Here is an 18,551-nt window from a genome sequence, read left to right on the forward strand (position 1 = left end):
GTACCCTTTGACGGGTTATCTAATGGTTTCCTTTGCTCCTCTGTTTCCTGGGGATTAAGTGTGTTCATTTGCTGAGCAAGGTGAGTGAGGCCCAAAGGAAGGAAGTGATCTGCTTTGGGTCCAGCTTCTGGTAGCTGCGGGCTACGTCACTCCAATCTCTGGCTCCTGTGGTCACACGGCCTCCTCCTCTTCCGTCTATTCTGTGTGTGTCTTACAGGGACACTTGTCATTGGATTTAAGGCCCAATTCAGGATGATCTCTTCTCAAGGTCCTTAGTTGAAAAAAAAAAAAAATCCTTAGTTGAATGACATCTACAAAGACCCTTTGTCCACATAAGGTAATAGAGGTTCTGGGATTTGACACGGATCTCTTTTGGGGGCCATTTCTTCAGCCTACCACAGGTACTAGGGACTTAACAGAAGGAAACGATAAATGGAGAGCTGCTTCCCTTGGAAGCTAGGACGCAGCCACCAAGTACCACCGCCCCAGATCTCCCCCAAGTCACCCCAGGCCTGTCCTTCAGCCTTCGAAGAGCCCCGCACCCCCCCTCCCCAAATCCAGTTTGCAAGGCCCTTCCATTGTTGTTACGATTCTTTTCCCAATTCATGAGGGATGAGGGAATGGAGTCCTGGAGCAGCAGGGTGTTCAGCACCCCATTTGGATGAGTCGCGCGCCCCAGAATCTTAGAATAAGAGGAGATGAGAGGAAGGGAAGGCCTGGGGAACATGCAATGCGGCTTTCTGAGCCAGGAGGTGCGCGCTTTCTGCCGCGGACGGCTGCCGCGGCGGACGCGTCCCCATCGGTGCTCACAGCCACGCGCGCACGGACGAGCGGGGAGTGTCGCCCCTGTGCACGCAGTGGGAAGTGGCCCCCGGAGAGGAGTTGGGGAGCACGCGCGCGCACCCTGCAGTGCGCACGGCAGCAGGGTAGGGTGGGGTGGGGTTGGGCGGGGGAGAAAGGACCGCTGCCGCAGTGCGCGCCTCCGCCGAAGCCCATGTGCCCAGATGGAGAGAGGGGGCGCCATGCGCGCGCGCGAACTCTGCTTGCGCGCCCCCGCCTGGGGCTATAAAAGCCTCGCCACCTGCTGCCACTAGTGCGTCCAGTTGCCGGGAGAAGTCAGTTCACCTCCTCCAGCGGCAGCTCCTCTGGACATGGACCCTGAGACCTGCCCTTGCCCTACTGGTGAGCCCCCGCCCCCAACCCGCGGCACAGCGCCCCCACTGACTTCGCAGAGAACCCCACGCCCTACCGACCGCTCAAGGACATTTGGGGGAAGGGACCCTCCCTGCTTGCCATTTTTAACCTCGTCAAAGGGTGGACGTGGCTATAGTCCAGAGGGCACTGAGATTCGACACCCCATCTCCTCCTTTAGGCCTGGCTGCACCCCAGTTTTAGCATATTTAACTCTTCCTGTGGCGTCCCCCCTCTAGGCGGTTCCTGCACCTGCGACGAAGGCTCCTGCAAGTGCGAGGGATGCAAATGCACCTCCTGCAAGAAGAGTGAGTGTGGGCGCCCCCCACCCCACCCCACCCCTGCCCCCAGTACTCCCTACTGTCGTCTGTCTACGCAAGATGGAGAGACCCGAGGCCCCCTATTATATTGCTTTTGACTCTTACTGGGACAGAACCACCTGGGGAGACCGTAAGATACAGTCGCCCCGCCCCCACCCCCAGTGATTGGTAACCAAGGCCTGGGGCAAGATGTTTTTGTAAATCGTGGGCTTCTCCTGGGGAGCTGGGGTGGAGAACTGCAACCCTAGTTGAAACCCTCACCTCCAAACCTCAGTGCCTGAGGAAGCCAGTGGTGAGGCTGGGGGGCAGCTCTGGAGTTCTGGTCCCTTGGTCCCTCCCAGGCCTTTGAGGAGCTCCTCAACTTGACCTTCCTCAGTCTCCCCGGGGAGCAGTGTAATAAGCTTGGGGAGTCAGAGGCGGGAGGAATAAAACTAACCCTAGATCCTCCCACGGATCTCCTGGAACCCTCACACCTGGCCATCTCAACTCCTCCGAGTTTATCCTTCAAGTCCCTTTTCAAGGCCGTTCACCCTATGAGGTTTTCTCCTTGCGGTCCAGCACTTACCCCACCACCCCAGTGGTGCATCCCCTACACCCACCGAAGGGGCTGTGGGCTACTTACTGGACACCTCTCTCCCCAGGATGCAACGGACACACCGCAGATGCTGAGTCAGACCAGGCATGAGACTAGGAAGGGGGCAGTGTCTAGGCCCTTAGCACCCCTCCTTCTCCCCCTCCCTTATGATGGAGACAGATGCAGGGAGACTCCCATCAGAGGCTCCCGATTTTATCCACAGGCTGTTGCTCGTGCTGCCCTGCAGAATGTGAGAAATGCGCCAAGGATTGCGTGTGCAAAGGTGGAGAGGGCACGGAGGCCGAGGCTGAGAAGTGCAGCTGCTGCCAGTGAAGACGGCCCCTCCATGTGAACCAGGTGTGAAGCGGGTGTGAAGAGTGCCTGGGTGGCCCAGTGCTACCTCTCCTGTGGTGAGGCTTAGCCGCCAGCCCCTGGCAAGTGACAATAAATCCCATGAATGGCATAAACCAAGGACTGGTCTCTTCTTAAGGGGGAAGGAGGTGGGGGTAGGGGGAGCCTAATCTGAAGGAACTGCCCCTTTGAAAACTGAACCTTTTGAAATCCCGAGACATGGCCACTGTTCTGTTTGGGGCTAGGATGGAGCTCTGGGGGGCAGAGTACAGTTCTCCCCACCTTTGGATAACACTTGAACTTCCTGCTCAGTCAAGCTCAAGTCTGGGACAGAGAGACCAGACGCCATGTTGGTCTCTTGCTCCCACTGGTCAACCTCACATTCTTCATCTGTACAATGGGGTTGGGGGAAATTAAAGCCAGGTCCCAGTCCCAAAGCCCTTTGATTCCTGAAATGTTCTAGTTGCTCCTGCAAAGCTGTTTGTTGTCAGAGCCATCAGAGGAGAGAGTCCAGGAGGCCCAGGGGTCTGTCTTGGCAAACTGTCAGCTGTGTTTCCAAGGTCACCACCCTGAATAGCCTGCCTCCCAGAAACAGGCTGTTCAGCTCCCTTCAAATTATCTCATTTGGCAGTTTGTCTTAAGCCCCTTTTTCTTCAAGGGCAACTAGGGTAATAGGAGCTATTATCCACTGTGGTTGTGATCCAGTCCTTGGTGAAAGAGAACATTCAGATCTACCTGGGTTGGCTGAGAAGGCAGGAAAAGAATTCTAGGAGACAAAAGTTTTTCAGCAAGAGGTCACAATGTTGTAAACACATCAGTTTCCCTCCAAGTTAGTTTTTCAGGACAGCTCACTCAAAAGCCCACCAGGATTTATTTTTAAGATTTAAGAAGCTGAGTGCAGAAAAACAGAGTGCGAGAAAAGCCAAACCGGTTTTGAAAAGGAACAGCAAAAGAGGTTTGCTCTAACCTGCTAGCATTACTTGTTCTAATGCTCTAGGAAGTGATGTCAGCTCAGGAGTACATCCGTTGGACAGAGAGGGGGGTCCCAAAACAGACCCTGGGTAGGTGGGAGTAAGAGATGTCCAAGTTAGTGACAGAAGGGTACACTAATCAGTGAGAAGTGTTGGAACAATTGGCTATCCTTTTGCATATTATGTAAAAAGTATTTTTCAATTGGCTTAAATGCCTAGGAGCAAAATCAAAGCTGTAAAAGAATCAGAAGGGGGAAATTGAATGTTTATTACTCTGGGACAGAGATGATTCTTTTAAATGAGACATAAAAGAAAAGATTGATACATTTGAAATCATCTTGTGCTAAGTCCCTTTAAGTACATTATCTTACTTGATCCTTAAACTCTAAAAGAATGGTATGATGGTTATACCCATTTTACAGATGGAGAAATAGAGCTTAGGGTAATCTGCATGCGGTCTATTAAAAGATAAACGGAGGCATATGTGTTTATTTGAGCAAACATTGATCCAAATGAGACAGTCTCCATTCTGGCAGATCGAAAGGAGCACCAAGGAGCACAAAATAGAAAACTTTCATAGGCAGAAAGGAGCAGGACCAATGAAGTTATAACAACCCCCACTCCAAAAAAAAAAAAAAAAAAAAGAAGGAGAAGAAGAAGAAAAAGAACAGGCTCAGGTCATGATCTCAAGATCATTGCTTCTACCTTCCACGTAGCTAGAACATGGTAGAGTCAGAATTTGAACCCAGGCTAATGGACTCAAATCAGACCCTTAAACCTAACGGTGCTTGTTTTCTTGCTTCTGGCTTGCCTTATATTACAAAAAGCATCAAAACAAACCCAAATCATGTCACACTCATTAGGATAATGTTTCTGTCTGTTGGAGCTGCTATAACGAAATATTACAGACCGAGTAGCATCTAAGCAAGCAGAAATTTATTTTTCCTGGTTCTGGAGCTGAGAAGCCTGAGATCAGAGTGCCAGCATGTCCGAGTGAAGGCCTCTTCAGGGTCAAAACTTCCCATTGCATCCTCCTAGGGCAGAAGGGACTAGGGAGCTCTGCGGGGTCTCTTTCATAAGAGCACTAACCTCATTCACTAGAGCTCCACCTCCTGACCTAAACCCCTCCCACAGTCCCCAGGAGACACAGACATTCAGTCCATAGCAGATGACTACTATCAAAAAAACAAGGTGCGCCTGGGTGGCTCAGGGGGTTAAAGACTCTGCCTTGGGCTCACTCAGGTCATGATCCCAGAGTCCCGGGATCGAGCCCCATATTGGACTCTCTGCTTAGCAGGGAGCCTGCTTCCCTTCCTCTCTTTCTGCCTGCCTCTCTGCCTACTTGTGATCTCTGCCAAATAAATAAATACAAATCTTGAAAAAAAAAAAATGACAAGTGTCGGCAAGGATGTGGAGAAACTGGAATCCTCCGGCACCCATGGCAGAAACGTAAAATGGTGCAGCCACTATGGAAACAGTATGGCAGCTCTTCCGAAAAATTAAAGATAGAACGGCCATAGAACCCAGCAATTCCACCTTTGGGTAATGTCAAAAGAACTGAAAGCAGGGTTTCAAGGAGATATTTGTAGACCCCATGTTCGTAGCGCATTATGCACAGTAGCCAAAAGGAGGAAGCAATGTAGGTATCCACTGATAGGTGAATGGATAAACAAAATGTGATACATACATACAGCAGACTGTTATCTATTCATTGGGGGGCTCAGTCAGTTAAGCCCCCAACTCTTGATTTGGCTCAGGTCATGATCTCAGGGTCATGGGATGTAAACAAGCCCAGCTCAGCACGTGCAGTCTGCTTGTTCCTGTCTTTCTCTCTCTCTCTCTCTGTCTGTTACCCACCCTCAACACCCTCAGTCAGGTGCCCTCTCTCTCAAATAAAAAAATAAAAATAAAACCTTTTTAAAAAATATTAGAGGAGGGACACCTGGCTGGCTCAGTCGGTTAAGTGTCCGCCTTCAGCTCTGGTCATATTCTCAGGGTCCTGGGATGAGTCCTGCACTGGGTTCCCTGCTCCTTCTCCTTCTCCCTCTGCCTGGTGCTCCCCCTGCTTGTGTGTGCTTTGTCTCTATCAAATAAAATCTTTATAATAAATGGTTAAGAGGGGTGCCTGGCTGGCTCAGTTGGAAAAGCATGAGACTCTTGATCTCAGGGCAGAGAGTTCAAGCCCCCCGTTAGCTGTAGAGATTACTAAATATAAATAAATAAACAAACAAACTTTAAAAAAATATTGGGCGCCTGGGTTGCTCAGCGGGTTAAAGCCGCTGCCTTCGGCTCAGGTCATGATCCCAGGGTACTGGAATCCAGCCCCACATAGGGCTCTCTGTTCAGCGGGGAGCCTGCTTCCCCCTCTCTCTCTGCCTGCCTCTCTGCCTACTTGTGGTCTCTGTCTGTCAAATAAATTTTAAAAAATATTTTAAAATAAATAAATAAATAAAAATTTTAAAAATAAAAAATAAAATAAAAATGGTTAAGATGGTAAACTTTGGGACGCCTGGGTGGCTCAGTTGGTTGGATGACTGCCTTCAGCTCAGGTCATGATCCCAGAGTCCCGGGATCGAGTCCTGCATCGGGCTCCTAGCTCCCAGCTCCACGGGGAGTCTGCTTCTCCCTCTGACCTCCTCGCTCATGCTCTCTCTCACTGCCTCTCTCTCAAATAAATAAATAAAACCTTTAAAATTTTTTTTTAAAAAAAGATGGTAAACTTTATGCTCCGTACATTGTACCACAATTAAAAACAAAATAAGCAAAGCTACATGGCAATAGAAAATAGTTGCTACATATGTGCGCTATGAACTGAACTGTATTTACCTCAAATTCATCCATGGAAGCTCGAACCCCTTACGTGACTGTATTTGGAAACAGGCCAGTAGGGAGGTTGAAGGAGATCACAGGGTGGGACCTTGATATAATAGGATTAGGATTAGTGTCCTCAGGTGAGACAGCCTAGAGCTCTCTTTCAAGATGGTGGCTGCCTACCAACCAGGAAGAGGGCTGGCTCTCATGGGAAATGAACCCTAGCTGCCTCCTATCTTGGACTTCTAGCCTCCAGAACTGTGAGAAAACAGATTTCTGTTGTTTAAACCACCCAGTGTATGGTATTTTGTCATGGCAGCCTGAGCTGTCAAATACTGTGTGTGAGAGAAAGAAAACCAACACCAACAATATATGATAGTTAATACAAATTAGTAAGAAATGGACAGCAGGATTTACAAAATTTCCAAGGATATAGGGGCGCCTGGGTGGTCCACATCCTAGGACCCTGGGCTCAAATCACCATCCCAGGGTCCTAGGATAGAGTCCCACGTTGGGCTCCCTAGGGCAAGGACTCTGCTTCTCTCCCTCTTCCTCTGCTCCCCACTCCCAGCGCATGCTGTCTCTCTCTCGCTCTCTATTTTTCTCTCTCGTGCATGCACTCTCTCTCAAATAAATAAATAAATAAAATCTTTTTTTAAAAACTTCATATATGTATATGGGCATTGGGATTTCCCGAGACAATCAAGGGGATCTTTAGCTTTATTCATACAACCTTTTACGAAGAGAATGCACTCGCTTCTGTTTGGCTAATTTTTACATATGCAAGTGAATACCACAACTTCCTTTTTTTTTTTTCACTCAACAATCTGCCTTGGAGATATTTGTTAGGACACAGATAGCTAATAACGGTGATAGAGTATATCATGGAATGATTACATCATTTAGCTCATTTCAAAATTTTGTTACAGACTAATGGATGGATATTTAGGTGGATTCCACTTTTTCCAACATGCAGACTGGGGCTGCTCCTCATACATGTGTCAGTGAGTTTCTTTCAGTTGTAAGCTGATACATCAAATTACTGGAGTACAAGGAACAGACTTTTCTTTTTTAATTTTTTAAAAGATTTTTATTATTTATTTGACACAGAGAGAGCACAAGTAGGCAGAGCAGCAGGCGGAGGGAGAGGGAGAAGCAGGCTCCCCACTGAGTAGGGAGCCCGATGTGGGGCTCGATTCCAGGAGTCTGGGATCATGACCTGAGCGGAAGGCAGACACCCAACCAACTGAGCCACCCTGGTGCCCCAGGAACAGACTGTTTAATAGATCTTGCCAAAAGTCCTTCACTGGGACTGTTCTTCCAACTTGCATTTCACCAGCAAAGTCTGAGAGTGTTCAATGCTCCATTTCCTCATTAACCCCGTGCATTAACCTTGAATTTTTTTATCAAGCTGAAGAGGAAATGGCAGATTTTAAATTACACCTTTCCTTTTAACAGTAAAGCTGAGAACCTTTCCAGTGATTTATTGGCCCTTGGTTTCTATGGACTACAGATTTATGTCCTTTGTTCTTTTTTGCTGCTTATTTGTTTGTAGCGTTCTTATTGATTTATAGAAGCTATTTATATATATTTTGGACACTGATCCTTTGTTTTTGATCTGCTTTTTTTTTTTTTTCCAGGAAGTTCTTAAAGGTTTTGGGCTTCTGCCGGAATTCTGTTTTCTTGTTTTTTAACCCCTTTTTCAAGAGATAGTTTACATGCTGCAAAATTCACTGATTTTAAGTGTACGATTCAATTATATTAACAAGTTTTTAGAGTTGGGCCACCCTCACAATACATTTTTTAAAATTTATTAATTATTTTTATTAACATATAATGCATTATTTGCCCCTGTACCTATTTGTACAGGTCTGTGAATCGTCAGGCTTACACACTTCACAGCACTCACACGCACATACCCTCCCCAATGTCTAGACCACAATACAGTTTTAAAATATCATTGTCATTCTGAAGTTTTACTGTGCTCATTTGCAGTTTATTCCTGCTCCCACCACAAACCCTAGGCAACCAATGACCTTCTTTCTGTCTCCAGAAGTTTGCCTTTTCTAGACATTTCATATAAATGGAGTCCTCCGTAGCCTTTTGCATCCTTCACTTAGCATCATATCTTTGAGATTCATGCCACGTAGCTGCACATCTTAGTCATTCATTCATTCATTCATTCATTTCATCCATTCATTCGTTTGTTTGTTTTTTATTGCTGAATAGGAGTTTCAGTGTATGGATATACTGCATTACAGTTACCCATTCACTAGCTGGTGGACGTTTGAGTTGTTTGCACTTTTTGGCTATTTCAAATAATGTTCATAAATAGCTGTGAACCTTGGAGCACGAGTCTTTGTGTGGACATATATTTTTTATGTCTCTTGGTTAGATATTTAGGAGTGGAATTGATGGATTTATTTATTTATTTGAGAGAGAAGAGGGTAGGGCCAGAGGGAGAAGCAAACTCTCTGCCAAGCAGGGAGCCCGATGCAGGACTCGATCCCAGGACCCCAAGATCATGACCTGAACCAAAGGCAGTCACTTAACCAACTGAGCCACCCAGGTGCCCGGAATTGCCGGATCTTTCTGGAACTTTCTGGAGAAATTGCCAAATTGCTTTCCAAAGTGGCTGTACCATTTTACATCTCCAGTAGCAGTGCATAAGGGTTGCACATTTTCCATGTCCTCACTGGCCCTCTTAGATGCCTGCATTTTGTACCCTAGCCATTCCTAGTAAGTATAAAGTGGTATTGCATTGTGGTTTCAGTTTGCGATTCTCTTATACTAATGATGTTGAGCACCCTTTCATAGGCTTAATAGCTATTCGTGTATCTTCTTTGCTGGCAAATCTATTCAAATATTTTGCCCATCATAATATGTTTGACTGTGGTAAAATATAGATAACAACATTGGCCATTAAAAAAAAATTTTTTTTAAGATTTTACTTATTTATTTGACAGAGATCACAAGCAGGCAGAAAGAGAGAGGAAGGGAAGCAGGCTCCCTGCTGAGCAGAGAGCCCAATGTGGGGCTCCATCCCAGGACCCTGGGATCATGACCTGAGCTGAAGGCAGAGGTTTTAACCCACTGAGCCACCCAGGCACCCCTAAAAATTTTTTAAGTATATAGCTTGGTAGCCTTGGATATATTCACTTGGTTGTACAACCATCATCACTGTCCACCTCCAGAACTTTTTCATCTTCCCAAACTAAACTCTGTCGCCAGGAAACAGTAACTCCCCACTCTTGTCTTTCTCTGGCTCCTGGAAACCACCATTCTACTTTCTCCATGAATTTACTTACATGAGACTACTCTAGGTGTCTCATGTAAGTGGCTTCATACGATGTGTTTTGTCCTTTCATGTCTCATTTCATTGAGCACAATGTCTTTAAAGTTCATTCATGTTGTAACACTGGTCAGCATTTCATTCCTTTTGAAGGCTGAATTGCTAGTCCATCGTATGTAGATAATGCACTTTGTTTATCTGTTCATCCGTCAGTGGACGTTTGGGCTGTTTCCACTGTTTGGCTATTGTAAATAATGCAGTGAACACAGGGGTACATGTATCTTTTCGATTTAGTGTTTTCATTTTCCTCTGATAAAGACCCAGAAGTGGAATTGCTGGATTATATGGTAGTTTATTTTTTTTATTTTTGGGAATCTCCGTATTTTTTCCAGAGTGGCTGCCCTGATTTGCATCTCCACCAATAGGGCTAGAAGGTTCCCCTTTCATGTACCTGTTGGCCATCTTTATGTCTTTGGAAAAAGTGTCCTCTGCCCGCTCTTCAATCAGATTGTCTGGTTCTTAGTTGTTGGGTTATGTGAGTTCTTTATATACGTTAAATATTAACCCCTTACTAGATAAATGGTTTGCAGACATTTCTTCCCCAGGTAGTAGATTGCCTTTTCATTTTGCCTTTGGTTTCCTTTGCTGTGCAGAAGCTTTTTAGTTTAATGGAGTCCTGTTTGTTTATTTTTGCTTTTGGTGTCAAATCCAAAAAAAAAAAAAAAAAGTCATCACTAAGACTGATGTCAAGGAGCTTTCTGCCCATGTTTCTTCTAGGAGTCTTATGGTTTCAGGTCTCACATTCAAATCTTTAATCCAGTTTGAGTTATTTTTTTATTTATGTTATTTTGAGGTTTTATATATATATATATATATATATATATATATATATATGGTATGAGATAGTGGTCAGTTTCATTCTTTTGCATGTGGCTGTCCAGTTTTCCCAACACCATTTATTGGAGAGACAGTCCTTTCTCCCTTCTATATTCTTGGCTCCTTTGTTGTAAATTAATTGATCATGTATGCATGGGTTTATTTCTGGGCTTCCTATTCTGTTCCCTTCATCTATTTGACTATTTTTATGCCAATACCATACTGTTTTGATTATTACAGTTTTATAATATAGTTCAAAATCAGGGAGTATGATTCCTTCTGGTGGCATTTTTTAGAGTTTTCCATTACTCAGCCTTTTAATGAATGATCTTTTCCCTCTTTCCATGGGATTTTGAGCAGACACAGGAGACATACATCTCCACCGAGCTGCTATCTCAACTGGCCCCCTCAAATCGTTTATATTTATGAATGCCTAAAAATCACCAAGCTCTGTGGTAGACACTGAGGAGAGAGGAAAGGAAATTGTCTCGGCCCTTCAGGGAATTCAGAGACCCGTGGGGAGGGTAAAGCCATCACAAAAATCTGGAGTGGAATCCTGGATGCTTTATATAATTTTTAATTTACATTCAGTTAGTTAATATAGAATGTATTATTAGCTTCCGAGGTAGAGGTCAGTGATGCATCCGTCTTATATAATTCGCAGTGCTCATTATAGCACCTGCCCTCCTTAATCCCGGATGCTTTAGAAGCTGGAAGAAACTTGAAGACCATGGCACCCAGGCTCTCCTCATTTTAGAGTTCAGGAGGCTGAGGCCCAGGGTGGGTGAGGAAGTACAAGCAGAGGCTCTGGTGGCTTTAAGAAGGGAGAGACTCCACCAGGTTGGGAGATCAGGGAAGACTCCTCAGAGGAGGAGGCATCTGCAGTCGGTTTTTAGGGATGGAAGGAGGGAGCAAAAATGTGGAGTGGGAGTGTCACATGTGTTTAGAAGAGGGTGTGGGACGCCCTAGGATCCTAGGGTGGAAGTGCTTGGGGACAGAAAAGGGAGGTTGAGGTCAAGTTACTAAGAAGGGAAGGATGCCAGAGGGTGTTTAGCTGCCCCCCTGAATGCAGGCTTTCAAAGTGGACTCTGCACCAGGCAGGTCTCGCTCTTCAAGGAGCCTTCTTACTGGCTTCTGGCTAGACTCCATCTTCTCCATTGCTTTGCATTATTAAGCACCCACCACGAGTTGGGCACTGTGCCAGGTGCCAGAGCTAGGACAGGGAGCACAGCAGACACAGCCCACGGCCTAGTGGGACATCAGAGATTAAGCAACAACAACAAAAAACTCACACAGTGCACTAGCTGCTGGGGGAGGCTGTGTGGCAGAGGCCTAAGCGCACAGGCTCTGGAGAAAGACCGTCTGGCTGGGCCCTTGACCAGCGAGTGGCTTTCAGCAGTGTTACACAGTCTCTCTGAGCCTCAGTCTCTCCCCCTGTAAAATGTAGGTGACGACCAGCCCTATCTTAGGGCACTGTCAGAAAAATCAAGTGAGTTCGCACATGTACAGCCCTGAGCACCTGGCACAGGATCAGGAGGACATAAATACTAGCTGCTCTGTCACTCGTGCCCGTCATTGTAATAAGTGCCACAGAGAAGGCATATGTTTGCAGATGACAGAGAGACTCCAATATTTGGGGTCCCAGGAAGGCCTTTCTGAGGAAGTGGCCTTACACTGGAACCCAACAAATGAAAGGGACAGGGATGGAGGGAGCATTTTAGGCAAAGAAAGCAGCCCGTGCAAAGGGCCTGCAGGCAGAAAGCATTTCCCCCCACCTTCGCCCAGGGTAGTCAGACTTTCAAGATGGCCTCCGTGATGCCATGGTGCCGCACTCCACTGCTCTGGAGTCTGCTCCACTGCTCCAGGCTCTCGCGTGTCCCCTCTCCTTGAGTGTGGCCTGGACCCAGTGACTTCTTCTCCCAAATATAACGCTGCAAAAGCGACGGGATGTCACTCTGTGTTAAAGTGACCATGACTTTCATCTGATCACATTTTGCTGTTGACACTCTCTCTTGCTTGCTCACTGTCCTGTTGTGGAATGCTAGGGAGAGGCCCATGTGGCCCAGAGCCAAGGGAGACCTCTGGCCAATAGCTTATGAGGAACCAAGGCCTCAGCACGGTGGTCCCCAAGGACCCAAACCCTGCTGACGACCCCATGACCATGGAAGCTGATCCTGTCCCAGCTCACCCTGGAGATGACTGTGGCCTTGGCTGACACTCTGCTTGCTGTCATGGAGGGAACCTGAGCCCTGAGGGCCTAGCTAAGCCTTACCTGCATTCCTGACTCACAGAAACTACCACATAATACCTGTGTGTTGTCTCAGCTGCTTGCTCTGTTAGGCAGAATTAGATAACAAAGACGCCTCCAAAATGAAGGCAGGGTCAGTAGAAAGAGAAGGAAGATCTAAGAGCAGACAGTTGGTACCTGGACAGAAACTTGGAATCCCAGGATCCCTGACAAGAAGGGACCTGACCTCCATCTATCCCCCCTATCTGGTGCTGGAATCACCACCTCTGTTTCTATTGCGGTGGGGACAGGAAACTATCTTCCAGGTGGGTCCATTTCGGTCATGGCCAGCTCTAACTGCAGGAAAGGACTTTCCCTTCTGGAGCAGAACCTCTACGCCTGCAGCCCCATGCTTGGCCAGGTTCTGCCCTCGGGACCACAGGGGACAAGCCTCATTTCTTCTTCTCAGCATGGCATAAACATGCAAGCGGGGAGTCAGAAAGTCCTGGGTTCAAATCCCAGTGCTGCCATTGACAGCTGTGCCCCCGAGCAGCCATGAACCTCGAGGGTCTCGTCTTATAAAAACCAGGGTCTGCCTTGTTGAGCTGTGCGGGGGTCTAAGTGAGATAAACTCAGGATGTCCTTAGTACCAGGCCTGGTGCATAGCAGGTTCTCAGTATTACTGCCCATGGGCCGCCTGGGTGGCTCAGTTGGTTAAGCATCTGACTCTTGATTTTGGCTCAGGTCGGGATCTCTAGGTCATGAGATAGCCCCAAGTTGGGTTCCATACTAAGTGTGGAGCCTGTTTAAGAGTCTTTGTCTCCCTCTTCTGCCTCTCACTCCACTTTCACTCCACTCCCTATTCATGTGCTCTCTCAAAAAAAAAAAAAAAAATATATATATATATATATACAGAGAGAGAGAGAGCGCGCAAGTGTGTATGTGTGTGTGTGTATATATATAAAACATGTTAACATATATAACATATATTATAGAATATATAGCATATATATATCATATATATTCTATAATATATATAACATAATACATAAATATATTAATATGTAATTATATCTTCATATATAATGTATAATTATATATTAATATTATATGATATGTAACATATATAACATATATCAATACTGTAGTTATATATGACACACATATATATAATCTATAAATAATATAAATATATATTAATATAATCTATATATAAATAATATAGATTAATTATATCTATAAATAATATATAACATATTATTTATAGATTATATATATTTACATATATATTATATATGTATTCCCCACAACTCTGGCAGATTAGAGATGACTGCAAAGTCACTGACTCCTCCTATCAACAATAGGGTCTTCATTGTTTCCCCTTGAATCTGAGCGGCAGGATGTGACGCCGCTTGACCAACACAATGTGGTGAAACTGAGCTGTGCAAGCTTCAGGGCCCAGGGTTTGAGAGACACGCAGCTACCATGGCTGACCCTCAGTCCTCATGGCTTTGGAGCCCTGAGCTGAATGGAAGGAGCCTCACTGCCCAGAGGCTGTCCTGGAGAGGCCCCATGTGGGAGTTCTGGTCTAGAGCTCCAGCTGAGCTCAGGCCTCCAGCCATCCCTGCCAGGGAGCCAGACATGTGAGTGAAGCTGCCTTGGGCCTATTCACCCCTGAATGCCTCCAAGTAAACTCAGTCGATGATGCACAGAATAGAAGAATCAGGCAAAGGAGCCCTGTTGGAATTCCTGCCCCCCAAAACCAGAGCCAGTAAAATGGTGGTTTAAGCTGCTGAGCTTTGGGTCATTTGTTGCACAGCTGTAGACAATCAGAGCATCCACTGTGCAAATATGCGAACATAACTTTTCATCCAGAGTGAACCTGTCCACCCCCTCAACAGTTGTTCACGAGATGGGGTTTTGAGTTTTAGGACCATTGTGATCAACTGTCTCCTGGACAATTGAAGCCTGGCATGAAGACAACCCTCAGGATAGTCTGGCCCACAGTACTAGTTAGGACTTCATCCAGAATGATTTCACTAAAAAGGAAATGATTGACTCACAACGGCTTCAGGGATGGCTGGGTCCAGGTGTTCCAGTGAGGTCAGTCTCCATTTCCTTTGCGAGGGCTTTATTTTCAGGCTTTTCTCCTAGAGGCAAAAGGCTTTAGAAAGTCAGGGGCACCTGGGTGGCTCAGTGGGTTAAGCCTCTGCCTTCAGCTCAGTGGGTTAAGCCTCTGCCTTCAGCTCAGGTCATGATCTCAGGGTCCTGGGATCGAGTCCCGCATTGGGCTCTCTGCTCGGCAGGGAGCCTGCTTCCTCCTCTCTCTCTGCTTGCCTCTCTGCCTACTTGTGATCTCTCTGTGTCAAAGAAAGAAAGAAAGGAAGGTAGAAAGAAAGAAAGAAAGAAAGTCAGCTTCACCTCCTCTCAGGTAAAAGTGCAGATGGAAACTTCATTTTCCCAGCAAAAGTTTCAGTGATTCTCTTTGGTTCATGGTTGGGTGAACCAGTCAGAGCCAATCCCTGTGGCCAGAGAGGCGGAATTGATGAAGTTCTTGAACCTAGGTGGGGTTCGGTGGGGTGAGGTTTGGAGCCGACGGTTAAAGAAAGAATTCTTAAGACGTCTCTGGTGCAAAAAGGTGGTTTATTAGAGCACGGGGACAGGAAGCCAAGGGAGACTCCTGTCTAGCAGGATTGTGAGCTCTGCAAGTTAACTATTTGCTTATTGTTCATGGCAGTCAGGGCTGCCTGAAGGATGCTACACTTATGGAGGGGAAAGGGTGAAGAGGGGGTGCAAGGCGCCAGCTTTTGCTTTGTCCTCAGCCAGCCTCCTGCTCCCTCATCAGAATGGCCCAGGATCCCAGAGACAGGGTCTCCACCATCCAAACCATATGGACCAAGAGTAGGGAGGTGAGATTGTACAAAGGAGAATTAAGGGTACTGCCATGGGAAGGATGAGTGGATGGCTGGACAGAACTATAAACATCCACCTCGGCAGTTAAAAGGAGAGTGAAAATTCACCTCCTTCATTCTAGATAACATACTTCTATTAATGCAAGCTAGGGCCATACTTGCCTCACATCAGATTAGCAGGGGGGTATTTTTCCTCACCTAATACTGCTTGGCTTCATCTCCCTCACCCTCTACCATCTAGGGATGCAGACATTGGAAGGTCCTTCCTCTCCATCTCCGTCCCAAGCACAGTGAGGCTTTCAGCAGCAAATCAATGAGCAAGACTAGGGCCAGGTCTAGGAGATTGGCCAACCCTCCCCTCACTGAGTCACAGTGATTCAACACAGACAGCTAAGGCCTGGAGGCAAATTTTACTCCCAACATGGATGGCTCAGGGAAGCCTGGGTGGCTCAGTGGGTTAAGCCTCTGCCTTCGGCTCAGGTCATATCTCAGGGTCCTGGGATCAAGCCTGCATTGGCTCTCTGCTCAGCGGGGAGCCTGCTTCCCTTCCCTTCTCTCTCTGCCCACCTGTGATCTCTCTGTCAAATAAATAAATAAAAATCTTTAAAAAACAAAACCCAACATGGATGGCTCAGACCCAAGGCTAAATTCAAGACTTTCACGGCAAAAAACAAGCCCTATTGTCTCTTCATAGAGTTACATTGTTTCCCCTGAGTGGACCAGGGACTTCCTGATTAGAAACCAGGACTTTTGAATATAACATGCATGTCTATGTAAGTAACAACCACAATGACAAAAATCAGCCCACTACCTAAGGAGGAGGAGACCCGTGAGTGCACTAGTCCCCAACGCTGCTGGACACAATGAGACTTCTGAGACCTTGGCTCTAAAATCAGTTTGCACGTGGCCCTCAAGTTCTAGTACAATTGGATCATTTGACAGGACGAGTAAACAGAGGCTCTGAGGGGCGCTGGCACGCTACTGCGCCCAGGTCACTCAGCTAGTGAGTGGCAGTGACCATTAGAATTTAGTCCCTGATGGCACAACTCTCCCGCCCTGCTTGCTGTTTTTATTGGCGTGAGCACACAGGTCCCAGGGCAGTGGAAAAAAGTTTTTTACTTTCATTTTGTAATGGGCCCTTAATGTAAGGAGGGGCTGGGGACAGAGGGGACATTAAGGGGATAACCCCCATTAATTCATCTTGACAAATATTCATTATCACCTACTGCAGACTTGGCCCTGTGCCCAGGCCGGAGCCACATTTTGGGGGCAACGACCGTTCTTGTTTTCAGCAGCGCACCGGAATGGGGAGGGACACAGACATCGATCCAAGAATTGCACATGTTCCTACATATTACAGACACGGAAAGTGCCAGGAAGTCAAAGGACAGGATGTTTACCAGCAGGTTCCATGGGCATTGTGACCCAGCACGGGGTTCAGGACCGGTTCCCGAGCAAGTGAGGGTTGCTGAGCTATGAAGACATTTCCACAGGACCATACGGTAAATGCTGCGAGAACAGCCTGTCCTTGCCCCGCCCCCTCACTGACCGCCCTGCCGCAGCACCGGTGTTCCCTAAGCTTCCAGGAAACTTCCAGCAACCAAAGGCTGCTGACTCCTCTGATGACACATTCAGGGCATTCCAAGGATGATGATCTAAGATCTGTTAGCCAGCAGCCAGACACACATGAGCAGGGAAGCAGGGTGTGCTCCCTCAGAGAGAAATTTGGACGCTACCTCCACGCTTTCCCCTCAGCTACATGAGGGAAGAACGCTCTTGTGGGCTTTTCCCTTCCAAATGTTCCAGGGTGATGCCAACTTTCCAACGGGCTGCTGCTTCTGCAGGCTGTAATACAACTCCTTCCCCTTCCTCTGCCTAGCAGACACCTCACCCTCCTGACCTCACTGGCCCACCTCCTTCCAGGCTGGACTGGCTTTCCCCTCTCTGCTCTCCCTGCCCCTGAAGGCAATCTCCATCCTAGCCAGGACTCTGGTGTCACTTTTCCCTATGCACCCATGGGGCTGCCCCCTTGACTCTGAGTTCCCTGAGCACCAAGCTTATAGTTTCGTGATCCTTGCTCTCCCTTGCCCATGATGTCTACCCCTAGATGATCTATCCTCAGCATCTGCTGGACGCTTTGAATCACTGGGCTCTGCCATATATTAGCTCTGTGACGTAGGCAAGCTACTTAACCTCTCTGGGCCTCCATTTCCTCCTCTTTAAAATAAGATTAAGGGATGGGACGCCTGAGTGGCTCAGTGGGTTAAGCCTCTGCCTTCAGATCAGGTTATGATCTCAGGGTCCTGGGATCGAGTCCCGCATCAGGCTCTCTGCTTTCCCCTCTGTCTCTCTGCCTTCCTCTCTGCCTACTTGTCATCCCTCTCTCTCTGTCAAATTAAAAAAAATAAAATAAAATAAGATTAAGGGATAGTCCTTACCTCACAATGTTGTGTTTAAAAACAAAATTCAGGGGTGCCTGGGTGGTTCAGTCGGTTAATTGTCTTCTTTTGGCTCTGATCCTGATCCCGGGGTCCTTGGATCCAGCTCTGAAAACAGGCTCCCTGCTTAGTGGGGAGTCTGCTTCTCCCTCTCTCTCCCTCTGCTGCTCCCCCTGCTTGTGCTTTCTCTCACTCATTCTCCTGCTGTCAAAAAAATAAGTAAAATATTTTTTAAAATAAAATAAAAACAAAATGCAACTGAGCACACTTGAAGATATAATTTGCTTTATTTCATGATTCATGAATCAGGCAGCATCCCATCTAGCAAGTGGAGGGGAGCTCTGAGGTGTGGTACCTCAGAGTGGAAGTGGAAGGTTTCTATAGGAAAGAGAGTGGGTCAGGAAGTTATGAGCAAGGAAAAAGAAAGGACTGTTTCAGGCAAGGTCACCTTTGCTTAGGTGGAAGGGCAGAGGTCTTACTGAGTGGACTACTTCATCTTCCTTTGGGAAACAGAGGAACCCGGGGACAGATGGCCTCTTGGGTGCTGATCAGAAAATTCCTGATTGACCCCTAAGACTTCCATTTCTG

The 18,551-nt window shown here is 46.9% G+C and overlaps 1 long non-coding RNA gene across 1 annotated transcript; it reads right to left on the reverse strand.

The window, feature by feature from the left end:
- Window positions 1-143: 143 nt before the first annotated feature.
- LOC106005008 lies at window positions 144-18,111 on the reverse strand. The gene is made up of 3 exons (XR_006605577.1): window positions 17,964-18,111; window positions 14,677-14,763; window positions 144-271 (listed from the first exon to the last, which is right to left on the reverse strand). It is a non-coding gene; the product is annotated as an uncharacterized LOC106005008 (long non-coding RNA).
- Between the last annotated feature and the right edge of the window lie 440 nt (window positions 18,112-18,551).

Source organism: Mustela putorius, unplaced genomic scaffold (genome assembly GCF_011764305.1).
Source record: "Mustela putorius furo isolate JIRA1106 unplaced genomic scaffold, ASM1176430v1.1 tig00000174_pilon_pilon_pilon, whole genome shotgun sequence".
In the NCBI taxonomy this organism is placed as follows: domain Eukaryota; kingdom Metazoa; phylum Chordata; class Mammalia; order Carnivora; family Mustelidae; genus Mustela; species Mustela putorius.